Source organism: Canis aureus, chromosome 2 (genome assembly GCF_053574225.1).
Source record: "Canis aureus isolate CA01 chromosome 2, VMU_Caureus_v.1.0, whole genome shotgun sequence".
In the NCBI taxonomy this organism is placed as follows: Eukaryota; Metazoa; Chordata; class Mammalia; order Carnivora; family Canidae; genus Canis; species Canis aureus.
This window is the reverse complement of record NC_135612.1, coordinates 46,991,870-47,008,704: the sequence shown is the minus strand read 5'-3', so window position 1 is coordinate 47,008,704 and position 16,835 is coordinate 46,991,870. Positions and strand designations below refer to the sequence as shown.

Genomic DNA, 16,835 nt, shown 5'->3' with positions numbered 1-16,835 from the left:
GACAAACAATTAAAAGACCATGAGGATAGATTAAGGGAAATAAACGACAGCCTGAGAAAGAAAAACCTACGTTTAATTGGGGTTCCCGAGGGCGCCGAAAGGGACAGAGGGCCAGAATATGTATTTGAACAAATTCTAGCTGAAAACTTTCCTAATCTGGGAAGGGAAACAGGCATTCAGATCCAGGAAATAGAGAGATCCCCCCCTAAAATCAATAAAACCGTTCAACACCTCGACATTTAATAGTGAAGCTTGCAAATTCCAAAGATAAAGAGAAGATCCTTAAAGCAGTAAGACACAAGAAATCCCTGACTTTTATGGGGAGGAGTATTAGGGTAACAGCAGACCTCTCCACAGAGACCTGGCAGGCCAGAAAGGGCTGGCAGGATATATTCAGGGTCCTAAATGAGAAGAACATGCAACCAAGGATACTTTATCCAGCAAGGCTCTCATTCAAAATGGAAGGAGAGATAAAGAGCTTCCAAGACAGGCAGCAACTAAAAGAATATGTGACCTCCAAACCAGCTCTGCAAGAAATTTTAAGGGGGACTCTTAAAATTCCCCTTTAAGAAGAAGTTCAGTGGAACAGTCCACAAAAACAAGGACTGAATAGATATCATGATGACACTAAACTCATATCTCTCAATAGTAACTCTGAATGTGAACGGGCTTAATGACCCCATCAAAAGGCGCAGGGTTTCAGACTGGATAAAAAAGCAGGACCCATCTATTTGCTGTCTACAAGAGACTCATTTTAGACAGAAGGACACCTACAGCCTGAAAATAAAAGGTTGGAGAACCATTTACCATTCGAATGGTCCTCAAAAGAAAGCAGGGGTAGCCATCCTTATATCAGATAAACTAAAATTTACCCCAAAGACTGTAGTGAGAGATGAAGAGGGACACTATCTCATACTTAAAGGATCTATTCAACAAGAGGACTTAACAATCCTCAATATATATGCCCCGAATGTGGGAGCTGCCAAATATATCAATCAATTATTAACCAAAGTGAAGAAATACTTAGATAATAATACACTTATACTTGGTGACTTCAATCTAGCTCTTTCTATGCTCGATAGGTCTTCTAAGCACAACATCTCCAAAGAAACGAGAGCTTTAAATGATACACTGGACCAGATGGATTTCACAGATATCTACAGAACTTTACATCCAAACTCAACTGAATACACATTCTTCTCAAGCGCACATGGAACTTTCTCCAGAATAGACCACATATTGGGTCACAAATCGGGTCTGAACCAATACCAAAAGATTGCGATTGTCCCCTGCATATTCTCAGACCATAATGCCTTGAAATTAGAACTAAATCACAACAAGAAGTTTGGAAGGACCTCAAACACGTGGAGGTTAAGGACCATCCTGCTAAAAGATAAAAGGGTCAACCAGGAAATTAAGGAAGAATTAAAACAATTCATGGAAACTAATGAGAATGAAGATACAACCGTTCAAAATCTTTGGGATGCAGCAAAAGCAGTCCTAAGGGGGAAATACATCGCAATACAAGCATCCATTCAAAAACTGGAAAGAACTCAAATACAAAAGCTAACCTTACACATAAAGGAGCTAGAGAAAAAAACAGCAAATAGATCCTACACCGAGGAGAAGACGGGAGTTAATAAAGATTCGAGCAGAACTCAACGAAATCGAGACCAGAAGAACTGTGGAACAGATCAACAGAACCAGGAGTTGGTTCTTTGAAAGAATTAACAAGATAGATATACCATTAGCCAGCCTTATTAAAAAGAAGAGAGAGAAGACTCAAATTAATAAAATCATGAATGAGAAAGGAGAGATCACTACCAACACCAAGGAAATACAAACGATTTTAAAAACATATTATGAACAGCTATACGCCAATAAATTAGGCAATCTAGAAGAAATGGACGCATTCCTGGAAAGCCACAAACTACCAAAACTGGAACAGGAAGAAATAGAAAACCTGAACAGGCCAATAACCAGGGAGGAAATTGAAGCAGTCATCAAAAACCTCCCAAGACACAAGAGTCCAGGGCCAGATGGCTTCCCAGGGGAATTTTATCAAACGTTTAAAGAAGAAACCATACCTATTCTCCTAAAGCTGTTTGGAAAGATAGAAAGAGATGGAGTACTTCCAAATTCGTTCTATGAGGCCAGCATCACCTTAATTCCAAAACCAGACAAAGACCCCACCAAAAAGGAGAATTACAGACCAATATCCCTGATGAACATGGATGCAAAAATTCTCAACAAGATACTGGCCAATAGGATCCAACAGTACATTAAGAAAATTATTCACCATGACCAAGTAGGATTTATCCCTGGGACACAAGGCTGGCTCAACACCCGTAAAACAATCAATGTGATTCATCATATCAGCAAGAGAAAAACCAAGAACCATATGATCCTCTCATTGGATGCAGAGAAAGCATTTGACAAAATACAGCATCCATTCCTGATCAAAACTCTTCAGAGTGTAGGGATAGAGGAAACATTCCTCGACATCTTAAAAGCCATCTATGAAAAGCCCACAGCAAATATCATTCTCAATGGGGAAGCACTGGGAGCCTTTCCCCTAAGATCAGGAACAAGATAGGGATGTCCACTCTCACCACTGCTGTTCAACATAGTACTGGAAGTCCTAGCCTCAGCAATCAGACAACAAAAAGACATTAAAGGCATTCAAATTGGCAAAGAAGAAGTCAAACTCTCCCTCTTTGCCGATGACATGATACTCTACATAGAAAACCCAAAAGTCTCCACCCCAAGATTGCTAGAACTCATACAGCAATTCGGTAGCGTGGCAGGATACAAAATCAATGCCCAGAAGTCAGTGGCATTTCTATACACTAACAATAAGACTGAAGAAAGAGAAATTAAGGAGTCAATCCCATTTACAATTGCACCCAAAAGCATAAGATACCTAGGAATAAACCTCACCAAAGATGTAAAGGATCTATACCCTCAAAACTATAGAACACTTCTGAAAGAAATTGAGGAAGACACAAAGAGATGGAAAAATATTCCATGCTCATGGATTGGCAGAATTAATATTGTGAAAATGTCAATGTTACCCAGGGCAATATACACGTTTAATGCAATCCCTATCAAAATACCATGGACTTTCTTCAGAGAGTTAGAACAAATTATTTTAAGATTTGTGTGGAATCAGAAAAGATCCCGAATAGCCAGGGGAATTTTAAAAAAGAAAACCATATCTGGGGGCATCACAATGTCAGATTTCAGGTTGTACTACAAAGCTGTGGTCATCAAGACAGTGTGGAACTGGCACAAAAACAGACACATAGATCAGTGGAACAGAATAGAGAATCCAGAAGTGGACCCTGAACTTTATGGGCAACTAATATTCGATAAAGGAGGAAAGACTATCCATTGGAAGAAAGACAGTCTCTTCAATAAATGGTGCTGGGAAAATTGGACATCCACATGCAGAAGAATGAAACTAGACCACTCTCTTTCACCATACACAAAGATAAACTCAAAATGGATGAAAGATCTAAATGTGAGACAAGATTCCATCAAAATCCTAGAGAAGAACACAGGCAACACCCTTTTTGAACTCGGCCATAGTAACTTCTTGCAAGATACATCCACGAAGGCAAAAGAAACAAAAGCAAAAATGAACTATTGGGACTTCATCAAGATAAGAAGCTTTTGCACAGCAAAGGATACAGTCAACAAAACTCAAAGACAACCTACAGAATGGGAGAAGATATTTGCAAATGACATATCAGATAAAGGGCTAGTTTCCAAGATCTATAAAGAACTTATTAAACTCAACACCAAAGAAACAAACAATCCAATCATGAAATGGGCAAAAGACATGAACAGAAATCTCACAGAGGAAGACATAGACATGGCCAACATGCACATGAGAAAATGCTCTGCATCACTTGCCATCAGGGAAATACAAATCAAAACCACAATGAGTGCTCGCTTCGGCAGCACATATACTAAAAATTGGAACGATACAGAGAAGATTAGCATGGCCCCTGCGCAAAACCACAATGAGATACCACCTCACACCAGTGAGAATGGGGAAAATTAACAAGGCAGGAAACAACAAATGTTGGAGAGGATGCGGAGAAAAGGGAACCCTCATACACTGTTGGTGGGAATGTGAACTGGTGCAGCCACTCTGGAAAACTGTGTGGAGGTTCCTCAAAGAGTTAAAAATAGACCTGCCCTACGACCCAGCAATTGCACTGCTGGGGATTTACCCCAAAGATACAGATGCAGTGAAACGCCGGGACACCTGCACCCCGATGTTTATAGCAGCAATGGCCACGATAGCCAAACTGTGGAAGGAGCCTCGGTATCCAACGAAAGATGAATGGATAAAGAAGATGTGGTTTATGTATACAATGGAATATTACTCAGCTATTAGAAATGACAAATACCCACCATTTGCTTCAACGTGGATGGAACTGGAAGGTATTATGCTGAGTGAAGTAAGCCAGTCGGAGAAGGACAAATATTATATGTTCTCATTCATTTGGGGAATATAAATAATAGTGAAAGGGAATATAAGGGAAGGGTGAAGAAATGTGTGGGAAATATCAGAAAGGGAGACAGAACGTAAAGACTGCTAACTCTGGGAAACGAACTAGGGGTGTTGGAAGGGGAGGAGGGTGGGGGGTGGGAGTGAATGGGTGACGGGCACTGGGGGTTATTCTGTATGTTAGTAAATTGAACACCAATAAAAAATAAAAAAAATAATAAAAAATAAAAAAATAAAAACAAACAAGCAAACAAAAAAAAGATATTTCCATTTACTCTCATCCTTTGTGGGTATTGTTGTCATGCATCTTACTTTTGCATATGTTAAAAATGAAACATACATTAATATTATTTTAGTTTTAGACAATCAATTACTTACTAGAGATATGCTGTTGGCCCAGCACCACTTATTGACGAGATCATCCTTTCTAGCCTGGGAAAGATGCATAAGTATGGTGCTGCAAGAATAGGCATAAAGTGTGAGAATCTATGTATCACAGATTCAGGTCCACCAGAGACCATCCATCTACAGAAGAGATTTTAAATAGCTAGGTTCACAGGATGATTTATTCAATACCTATAAACCAACCTCTATCCTCAGATGCTTAATGTGCGCAAATTGGGGCCTTGAATTGAGTCATCATAAAGACAGAGAGAGACTATGCATGAATCCAGAGGTGTGGGTTTCATCTTACCAAGACTGATCTAGCTATTGTTGAATGTCCAGCCTGGTGGCAGCAGCAACAAACATTAGCCCTCAATGTAGCACTATCCCTGAAAGAGACCATGTATCTTCATAGTAGGAAGATGATTACATCAGTCTCTTTACATCCTGAAAAAAAGAATTTTCCTGATTAGAACTGCCTTGTACATTGGATATGGGTTTGCTTTGCTTGTTCATATGTCTCACTGTCCAGAGGCTCACAGAATATTTATTGAACCACCACCATGGGATCCTGCAATGACATTATCTCAGACCAAGTGGCCCACTTTATAGCACAGAGACCCACAAGGAACATATAACCATAGGGTCCACTGGTCATATTATATAACACATCACTCAGAAGCTATTAGCCTGAATATTGACAGATAATGTACAGCAAGGTCATGGTGCTATCAGTCATCAACAGCTTAAATCAGTGACTGAAGCACAGTAGTTATTTTTCCTCCCCAACAATTTTAGGTTCTACAGATCTAGGGGTCTGTCTCCCAGAGAAGGAATGATTTAATAGTGAGAATTCCACTAATATAGAACTACAATTGCTGTGTGGTCATATTGGGCTTCTCACACCAGTAGAGTAGGCAAAGAAATAAGTTACTATACTGATGGGGTAATATCCTAATTGTCATGAAGAAGGGGCTTACTTCTACATAATATAGGAAGTGAGGAATGCAGTTGGAGCCCAAGAGATCTTGAGGCCTCCATGACCAGGTTTGACTACAAAAACCAGTGACCATACCTGCAATCTGATAAAATCACAAAGCCAGAGCCTAGACCCCCTCAAGTATAATCCTGGGTCATCTCACCCGATAAGCCACCTAAAAGCAGAAGTGGTAATAGTGAGTAGAATCTAGAAGAATTAGTAAAGGACTGTAAGTTATGATTTTCTGATCAACTTCAGCAGTGGGAAGCTACAGCTCATTTTGCAAACCCTCCTATTTTAATGCTTTCCTTTTTCTCTTCCCAACATTTTTAGGAAGCTAGAATAGGATGGAGTGAAATTAATATGATGTAAGTGGATCAGACTGGTTAAGGAGTAGACTCCATGGATATGTCCATACTCCACCAAGATCTCCGTAATTCTCTTTTATGATTTATGTATCCCCCTCCTTGGCTTTGTTACTGTTTTGTTTCTAAGAGCCCATTCTTGCAATTCTCTTGAGAAGACTACCTTCAAACTGCTACATCTGGGCAGACTGGGTGGCTCAGCGGTTTAGCACCACCTTCAGCCCAGGTCATGATCCTGGAGACCCGGGATCGAGTCCCATGTGGGGCTCTTTGCATGGAGCCTGCTTCCCCCTTTGCCTGTGTCTCTGCCTCTCTCTCTCTCTATGTCTCATGAATAAATAAATAAAATCTTAAAAAAGAAAACTGCTACATCTCCTCTGTCCAGTAAGTGGAGAGCCAAAAGTGCCTGGGAGTTTATATCCTCAAAGTAGCCCTTAGCTAAAAACTGATTAAAAACTGGGACTTTGGAAGCCCAGTTCCCTTTCCACAACCAGTAATAAATGCCATGGCATAATTTCCACTCCTTGCAAGATTTGAGCTGAGACTGGAACTTTGTCTGAAAGTTACCCTGCTTGATTTCTTTCCTGTCTGCTTTCTTTACATTTTTACTGCTGGGAGCACTAAATCAGGAGTGTTCCTTAAACCAGTTCATCCCAGGAAGCAGCAAGTCACATAAGACAATTGTTAAATTGTCAGTAAGTTTGTAGGCCAGCTTGGAAATCCAAACAATAAAAAATCTAGAAGGCTACATACATAATGATCAGAGATGGACACATGCTCAGAAAAGAAATGAGAAGACTCCAAACTTTCAACTCTGGCTGACTGGCTCTACGTAAGCAGGAAGTAAAGGCTAAGGTAGAATTGTAAATAGCCAGATTTAGCATTGTGAAAAAGTGCCCTAATACAAACATAATCTACAAAGACCAAAATAGTATTCTTGTTGCTTATTTATTTGGACTAGGCGATGGCTCCATGTTTTTAAGAAAATCCTTATAAATCACTAGCTCACCATTAAGAGACTTGAGTGGCCACACATAACAAATAATCCAGTTACAAAACATAGTTTAGAAAAGCCACTAAGCAGTTACAACTCACAAGAAGCAGGAACAAAAATACCTGGGGAAGGAGGAGGATCTGGTTTCCAGAATTACCATATTATGAGACTCAAAATGTCCAATCTTCAACAAAAAAGCAAGAGGCATGTAAAGAAATAAACTATGGCCGTTTAAAAGAAAAATATTCATAGAACTATCCCTGACAAAAGCTGGCTATTGGACTTACTAGACCAGACCTAAGGAAATAAGAGATACCATAAAATGTTACATACTTTATATAACTTTACTTTAAGGGAGTCTTAGAAGAAAAGAGAGAGAAATAGAAAATATATTTGAAGAAATAGTAGCCCCAAATTTCCCCAGGATAATGAATGACATGAATCTACACATCCAGGAATCTCAATAAACTCTAAGTAAGATAAATTAAAAGCGAATCACACTGAGACACATTATAATCAAACTGTCAGAAATCAAAGACAGATAGAATCTTGAAAAAAACAAAATAGATAAAATTACCCATATACAAGAGATCTTCAATACAATTAACAGCGAATTTCTCATTGAAAACCATGAGAGTCAGATGGCATGCAATGACATATTTAAAGTGATGAAAGAAAAAAAAGAAAAAAAAAACCTCTCAGTGAAGAATTGTATACACAGCAAAGCCATTCTTCAAAAAAGAAGATGTTGATAAATTTTCAGATAAACGAAAGTTGAAAGGAGTTCATTACTTTTATAGATATACTATACAAGAAATGCTAAAGGCAATTCTTTAGGCTAAAATGAAAGGACACTAGACAGTAACACGAAGCCATATGAAAAAATTTTTAAAACTAGGTAAAGGTAACTACATAGCTAAACATAAAACCTAGCACTATATTTGACTTGTCACTCATTTCTATGCCTATATTATTCAAACTAAACATGTGTGAAACAATAATAAATCTATGTTAATGGGCACACAATACATAGCAACATAATTTGTTAAAGAAATAAAATAACAATATAAGGGGGCAGAGTTGTATAGGTGTAGAGTTTTTGTACATCATTTAAATTGGTATTCATCCAAACTAGATTGTTATAAATTTAAGATGTTAATTGTAATGCCCAGGATAAGCACTAAAATAACTGAAATATATACAGAAAAGGAATGAGAAAGGAATAAAAAGATACAATAGGAAAAAAAATCAATCAAACATACCAGGAGGCAGTAATAGTGAAAATGAGGAACAAAAAAGATATGGCATAATTAGTATAATGACAGAAGTAAGTCCTTTCTTATCAGTAACTACTTTAAATGTACACATATGGAACTCACCAATTAAAAGACAGATTGGCAGAAAGAACTTTGAAAAAACACATAATCAAACTGTATGTCGTCTATAAGAGATGCAAATAAGCTTAAAGTAAAATTGTTAAGAATATATTCCATATAGGGGTGCCTGGGTGGCTCAGTTAGTTAAGTGGCTGCCTTTGACTCAGGTCATGGTCTCCAGGTCCTGGGATGGGGCCCCACACTGGAGTCCCTGCTCAGTGGGGAGTCTGCATCTCCCTCTCCCTCCACTCTTCGCTCCTGCTCATGCACTCTCTCTCTCTCAATAAATAAATAAAATATTATATATATATATATATAAATATTTCATGCAAAGAGTAAATGAGACCTGAGATAGATATATTAATATCAGACAAAGAGACTTTGTAAAAATGTTATTACAGGTAACAAAGGACATGAGTCTCCTGGGTGGTTCAGTTGTTTAAGCATCCGACTCATTTTTTGTTGTTGTTGTTAACATTTTGTTTGTTTGTTTGTTTATTTATTTATTTATTTATTTATTTATATTTTTATTGAAGTTCGATTTGCCAACATATAGTATAACACCCAGTGCTCATCCTGTCAAGTGCCCCCTTCAGTGCCCTTCACCCAGTCACCCCATCCCCCTACCTGCCTCCCCTTCCACTACCCCTTTTTTGTTTCCCAGATTTAGGAGTCTCTCATGGTTTGTCATCCTCTCTAATTTTTCCCACACTTTTTCTCTCTTTTCCTTTATAATCCCTTTCACTATTTTTTTTATATTCCCTGTATGAGTGAAACCATATAATGATTGTCCTCCGACTGACTTACTTCACTCAGCATAATACCCTCAAGTTCTATCCACGTTGAAGCAAATGGTGGGTATTCTCTTTTCTAATGGCTGAGTAATATTCCATTGTATATATAATCCCTATCAAAATACCATGGGCTTTCTTCAGAGAGTTGGAACAAGTAATCTTAAGATTTGAGTGGAATCAGAAAAGACCTTGATTAGCCAGGGGAATATTGAAAAAGAAAACCAGAGCCGGGGGCATCACAATGCCGGATTTCAAGTTGTACTACAAAGCTGTGATCATCAAGACAGTGTGGAACTGGCACAAAAATAGACACATAGATCAGTGGAACAGAATAAGGAACCCGGAAATGGGCCCTCAACTCTATGGTCAACTAATATTCAACAAAGCAGGAAAAACCCACTGGAAAAACGACAGTCTCTTCATTAAATGGTGCTGGGAAAACTGGACAGCCACGTGCAGAAGAAGGAAACTAGACCATTCTCTTACACCATACACAAAGATAAACTCAAAATGGATGAAAGATCTAAATGTGAGACAAGAATCCATCAAAATCCTAGAGGAGAACGCAGGCAACACCCTTTTTGAACTTGGCCACAGCAACTTCTTTCAAGATAGATCTATGACTTGGGATCCCTGGGTGGTGCAGCGGTTTGGCGCCTGCCTTTGGCCCAGGGCGCGATCCTGGAGACCCAGGATCGAATCCCACGTCGGGCTCCCGGTGCATGGAGCCTGCTTCTCCCTCTGCCTGTGTCTCTGCCCCTCTCTCTCTTTCTCTCTCTGTGTGACTATCATAAATAAATAAAAATTAAAAAAAAAAGATACATCTCTGACTTAATGAAGATTAAAAGCTTCTGCATAGCAAAAGAAACAGTCAACAAAACTATAAGCATCCGACTCTTGATTTTGGCTCAGATTATGATCTCAAGGTTGTGAAGCTGAGCCCCACATCAGGCTCCATGCTGGGCATGGAACCTTCTTAGAATTATCTCTCTCTCCCTCTCTTTCTTCCCCTCCCCCTCTGCTCTCATTCTCTAAAATCAATCAATCAATCTTAAAAAAAAGACAGAAACAAGAGACAGTATTTATTGACAAATGGATCATTCCATCAAGAATATATAATGATTATAAACATATGAGGGGCAGCCCGGTGGCTCAGTGGTTTAGCGCCGCCTTCAGCCCAGGGCCCCATCCTGGAGACCCCGGATCGAGTCCCACATCGGGCTCCCTGTGTGGAGCCTGCTTCTCCCTCTGCCTGTGTCTCTGCCCCTCTCTCTCCCTATGTGTCTCATGAATAAATAAATAAAATATTAAAAATATATATATGCATCTTTCTACAGAGCATCCAAGTTATGTATAGGAATATTGTGTTTTCCAATCCATGACCAGAAAATATCTCTCCATTTGATTAGATACTGATTTCTTCCATCAGAGCTTTGTAGTTTTCCACATGTAGATCCTGTATATATTTGTTTAGATTTATACCTAAGTATTTCATTTTTTGATGCTACTTTAAATTATATTTTAAAATTTTTAAATTCCAAATGTTCATTATCAGCATGCAGGAAAGCAACTGAGTTTTGTATATTAACCTTATTATGTGCTATGGTTGCTTATTATCACCAAGACTTATTTTATATATTCCTTGGGATTTTTTACATAAACTATTAGGTCATCTATGAATAAATATTGTATTTCTTCCTTTTAAATCTACATATCTTTTTTTGTTCTTGTCTTATTGCACCAGTTGAGATCACTAATATACAATGTTTTTATATATATATATAAAGACCGTCACTGCATTGATTCCAATCTCAAGGGGAAAGCATCCATTTTTTTAAACCATTTAATATAATGTTAGCTTGCAGGTGTTTTGTAGACAGTCTTCATCAGGTTAATAAAGTTTCCCTCTACTTCTAATTTCGTAGAGTTATTGTCAAAAATAGGTGTTGGGTTTTGTCAAATACTCTTTCTACATAAGTTGACAGGATCACATGGTTTCTTTTCTTTAGGCTGTTGATATGATGGATTACATTTATTGTTTTTTTTATTGTGAAATTAGCCTTTCATACCTGAAATAAACCCTACTTGTTTGTAGAGTGCAATTATTTTTATGCATTGTTGGATTTGATTTGCTAATGATGAGTTTAGAATTTTGCATTTATGCTCATGAGAGGTATCAGTCTGAATTCTTCCTTTCTTTTAATATCTATCTGGTTTTATTAGATAAAATAATCTATCCCTTTTTTCCCTTCTCCCTCTCTCCCTTCTTTGCTTCCTTCCCTAAGGACTCCTTCTCAGAGAAGTATACATCTGGCTGCTATTTCAGCTGTACTGTATTGTTATACTTCAGTTCCATCAGGGTAGTACATACAGGGTATGGGTGAGGGGAAGCATTTTATAACCTTATGAGTTCTTTTCAGTCTTTTAGTGGACCTGTTTCTCTGGGCTCTGATGTTTACAAGTGTTTCTTCAGAGGGATCATTTCCCCTTCCCCTTCCACATTGCTTTGGTGAGACAGAAAAGCAAGAGATACATATTTATATTTTTTTGTCATTTGCTCCCATGTTTTAATTCTCCTAGTAATTTTTAATGGATATCTGACACTGTAGATAACACAATACAGAGGCTCTGGATTATGTCATTTTCCTTTAGCAATAATTAGGTTTTCTTCTGGGGAGCTTATAGGAACTCTGGGTTACCATAATCTAGTTTAATTTTAGAGCTGGGTTTGGTGTTTTTCAGTTTTGAGATTATTCCTAGGCCATGGTTCATCTTCTAAATTGTGGTCTTTATTCCAAGTTTGTGGCCCTTATTCCTACTTCATGGCTCTTTGGGAATCTCAGCTGAAAGTTTGGGCTATATTCTAAAGCTCCCCCAACTTGTTAGGAATTGAATTCCAACCGTAGTCTCCCCAGCAACATGCAGCTGCTGAAATTTCTGCTGTTCTATTTGCCTTCCTAGATGCTATAGTCTGCTGGACTTTTGGACTCTTGCCCTGATATATTTAGCATAGGAATTAACCAAAGACTCAATGGGAATTAGAGATTTGGGGGACTTCTCTGTATTTCCCTATTCTCCAGGATTTTGTCCCTCAGATCCCCACCATTGTGGCACTGTGGCAGTCTCACTACTCTATCTTTACTCCAATTAGAAAAAAAAACAGGATAAATGTGGAGCCTTCAATGTGCTTCTCTTTTCTAAAGGATCACAATCATCCAAGTCTCATCTCTGTTAGTTGTTCTTCAATGAGTTCCAAGAGTCGTCTCATATGTAGTTGACAGTGGGAGGTTTAGTTCTATTTAATCTAATCTTCCCATCCCAAAACCAGAAATTTGCAATGCTAATTTTGTTATACCTAGTGATTTGAAGTGTCCTATATTGGAAACTGTTTCTCTGAAATTCTGTGTTGCCATATTTCCTCTCAAAGTCCTAAATCTGTAATAAACCATGGTACCTTAAGAGATCCATTTATAAAAATTAATGTGCAATCATCTCTTCTTAAATTTCAAAACTATATTTAATCTCCACTGCCAGGTACTTGATCTATTAAATGACTTAGAGTCATGTATGTTTTCATTTAATAGCCTATAGTTTTTAGGAAATCAGAACAAGGACAAAAGAGTGTCATGTGGCTCAGGGGAACCTGTGAGATCAGAATCAAACTATATCAACGGTGTGGCCATTTGCACTTTTTTTGCTAAAATTTCCTCATTTGTAGTGGTGCCTGGCTGGCCCAGTGGATATAGCATGTGACTCTTGATCTCAGGGTCCTGAGTTCAAGTTCCACATTGAGGCTAGAGCTTACTTCAAAAAATACAATAAAATAAGGGGCACCTAGGTGGCTCAGTCTGTTAAGCATCCAACTCTTGGTTTCAGCTCAGGTCATGATCTCAGGATCCTGGGACAGAGCTCCACATTGAGCTCTGTTCTCAGTTCAGAGTCTGCTTATCCCTCTCCCTTGGCTCCTTCCCCCACCCATGCTTTTTATATTTCCCTATCTCTTCCTCAAATAAATAGTATTTTTAAACAACAATAATAAAATAAAATAAAACGTGTAAGAGTTTTAACTTTCCTTAGCTATTGTTTTCTCATTTGTAAAATGAAAATAATACTCCCTTTATATGTTGTTGTCATGGTACATACACTAAAATGTTTACAGTAGCATTGTCCATGGGGGCACAAATATTTAAAACAGAGTAAAGGCAAAATTTTATTTTAAAACTTTAAAACCCTTTCAATACAGTTATGGCTGAATAAATTATGGTGTATCTACACCATGAATTCACGTGAAGCCATTAAAGAGAGTAGCTATGCCACTTGACTTCAGAGACTTAGTCTGAGATAGTAAATGAGAAAAGAAAGACATAGACATGTGAATGTAATTTTTAACTATGTAACTATGCATACACATACTTATATATTCCATTGAAGAAAACCACTGAAAGGCATGTATTATGTGAACATGGATTTTGGGATAGGGGAAGATGGGAAGAGGAAGTAGGGTTGGCACAGAAGAAAGAAAAAGAGAAAAAAAGTGAACATGGACAAATAAAAGTCTATTTCAAGAAATGCATGTATGCAATGATCACTTTTATACATTTTTATAAAATTTTATTTCTATTTGCTTATATGGGTAAGTTAATTTTTAAATGTTGACTTTTCCATTTTAAAGTATAAATTCAGTATAAATGGATATAAGTTCTTTAATAAAACACCTGATTTATGAAAGGCAGTTAGGGATGAAGGGGTAGATCCTTAACTTAATGATCTTCCAAGTGCAAATTATCATTTATTCACAAGACAATCTTGATGCCTGTGCTAAGATGTACTCCCAGGCCTAGTAGACATACTAGGCTTACAGAATCTGTCTTTTATTTCTGTATATGTAATATTCATTTTAGTTCTAAGGTCCTCCATATGCATTTTCATAATACAAAGGCTGATAATTCATGCTCCCTTTCTCTATATGATATATTCCTCCCCCGTAATTTATTTTTGCCAAATAAAAGGTTGGCAAAAAACTTCCCCAGAGTGGATGCTCAGTGTGTGGACATGAGTATAAATTTAGTTGAGGGATACCTGGGTGACTCAGAGGTTGAGCATCTGCCTTCAGCTTAGGGTGTGATCCCAGGGTCCCCGGATCGAGTCCCACATAGGGCTCCCTGCGAGGAGGCTGCTGCTCCCTCTGTCTGTGTCTCTGCCTCTCTCTGTGTGTCTCTCATGAAGAAATAAATAAATCTTTAAAATAAATAAATAAATTCAGTTGAATCACTCAATTGCCCTTCCATGAAATTGTACTAACATGACTTTACTTGCGTAGATCTTTAGAAAGATCTTTTCACACCCCTGCAATGTTTTACAAGTTTCAAGTCGTTCAGATGAATGATATTTACAAAAGAAGATATCTGCCACTGAACTTTTGGAAATTCTAGGTTGCCTAGTCAGCCAATGGTTTTCTGTAAAAGACCAGGTGTGAGCAGGGAATGATGTTCACGTCCTAGAGGCCAGGCTATCAGCCAGTCCTGCCAGCCTTGCGGGAGGATGCCACACAACTTACACACCTAACCCATACTACATGTTTTTGTGTGTGCTATTTATAAGTGTTGGTAGGGACCTAAGTCCATGACAAGAGAGATTTGCTAAGTGGTGTTTGATCTTTTGACTTGAAGTGAATGGTTAAAGATTAGGTATTATGCACCAATAGGCTAAAGATGTGTGACAGAATGATATGTGAGTTATTAAGGAAACTGATGAATCACAATTGTTAACACTTACCAAACACTTACTATGCATTAGTTGCTCTTGGTTAAAAGCCTTGTTCATAAGAATGTACTTAATCGTCAAAGTCCTCCTAGGAAGTAGGAAGTCTTCTTATTTTAGATGGGGAAACTGAGGCATTACCACTGATACAATGCAGAGCTAAGATTGAACAGAGTTATCTGAGATCCACACGTCATCCTCTCAACCACTATCCTGGGTCTGTTTAAACCCGGAGAGCCCATGATGTGTGTTCACTCTTCTGCCCAGAAATTAGGTCCCTGTTTTCTTGAGCAGTGACCAGCACATGGAGAGTCTCAGCTTCTGTGGTAACAAGTCAAGAATTCAAGGATGAGATACGGATTTGAAGGTCCACCTGTTGTGATAGAACTGCTTTTGTCATTGCCTGGTTTCCATTACTTCTTTGTGTGTAAAGAGAGCTTTGGGCTGGGGCTGGGCACACAGTGAAGGGTGACAAAGGAGCTGGTGGAAGAGGAATGTAGGGGGAGAGTAAGTGGCACTGCAGCTCGCTCTCACCCCCTGGCACGTCAGGGACAAGAGGGAAATAAAGAAGAACCTCTCAGGACTTAAATGTGTTAACAGTGAGGGAGACAGACACACTGCATCCTGGACAGGGTATGAGAACATCTCTGAGACAGTAGGAGTACCCCTGGGAATGTGGGGGACAACTGAAATGGTTGGTGGGGCATAACAGATAGGCAGTTGCATGGTCCTAGAAGCTCATCCCAACACCCGATAGATCTTGTTCAGATGTCTTGGCTCAGAATGTCTTCCAAGAATATCTTTCCATGAAACTTACAGAGTGGCAGCAAGGAGCTATCCTGCCGGGGAGAAATGCTGGCAACAAGAACACAGTGATTCTCTTTTCCCTGCCTTGCTGCTGTGTCTCCAATTAAGAGTCAGGAGGAGAACAGAGGAAAAGCTTCAGATGGCAATGTTGAGCCAGACTGTGATTGATTTGATAATCCTGAATTTACCCCAGATCACTAAGTGTAATAGAGAATATTTGGAAGGTGATAGAAGAAAGTATCCAAATCACCACAGTAACCGTAAGTAACCCTATTCACAGTATCCTTCTTACAGTATTAATATCTCTTGCTTCTTCCCCACCTATCCTACCGTAAGGCTCCTTAAATATAGCTCCTATGTATTTTTAACTCCTTAAAACCATTGCTGAACTCAGATAACTTTAGCTATATTTACTACCAAATTAGGAAAGAATTCAGTAAAGTGCTTTTTTGGGACTACAATTTTGGAGTCTGAGAGGTTTTTAAAAAGCACATGCATGTATGTGTATGTGGGAGTTGGAGGGGGGTATCATAAAATGTATTGCTTTGACAACTTTCCTCTGACTATATGAACATATGAAATACTTTTCAACCTCAAAGCTAGGAAAAAATATCTTAGAAACCAATAAACTTTCTCTCAATAGTCAATAGTTTATGTGAAATATTTGACATTAAATAATAAGAGGTCCTCAATTAACAAAAATGAGGGGGATGTTCTAGAAACTGCTGGACACTCTCTCTTAGGGAATGTCTGTAATATATCTTACATTCTACAATGTGCTGATAGTGTTTAGATTTGAATAGTTGATGGCTTAGGAAGGAGTCCACCAAACAATGCCACAGGCTATAAACCAC

General features: G+C 38.4%; 1 pseudogene; it reads left to right on the top strand.

Annotated features, from left to right (window-relative positions):
* Positions 1–3,950: 3,950 nt before the first annotated feature.
* Positions 3,951–4,021, top strand: LOC144304286 (U6 spliceosomal RNA; annotated as a pseudogene).
* Positions 4,022–16,835: the final 12,814 nt, after the last annotated feature.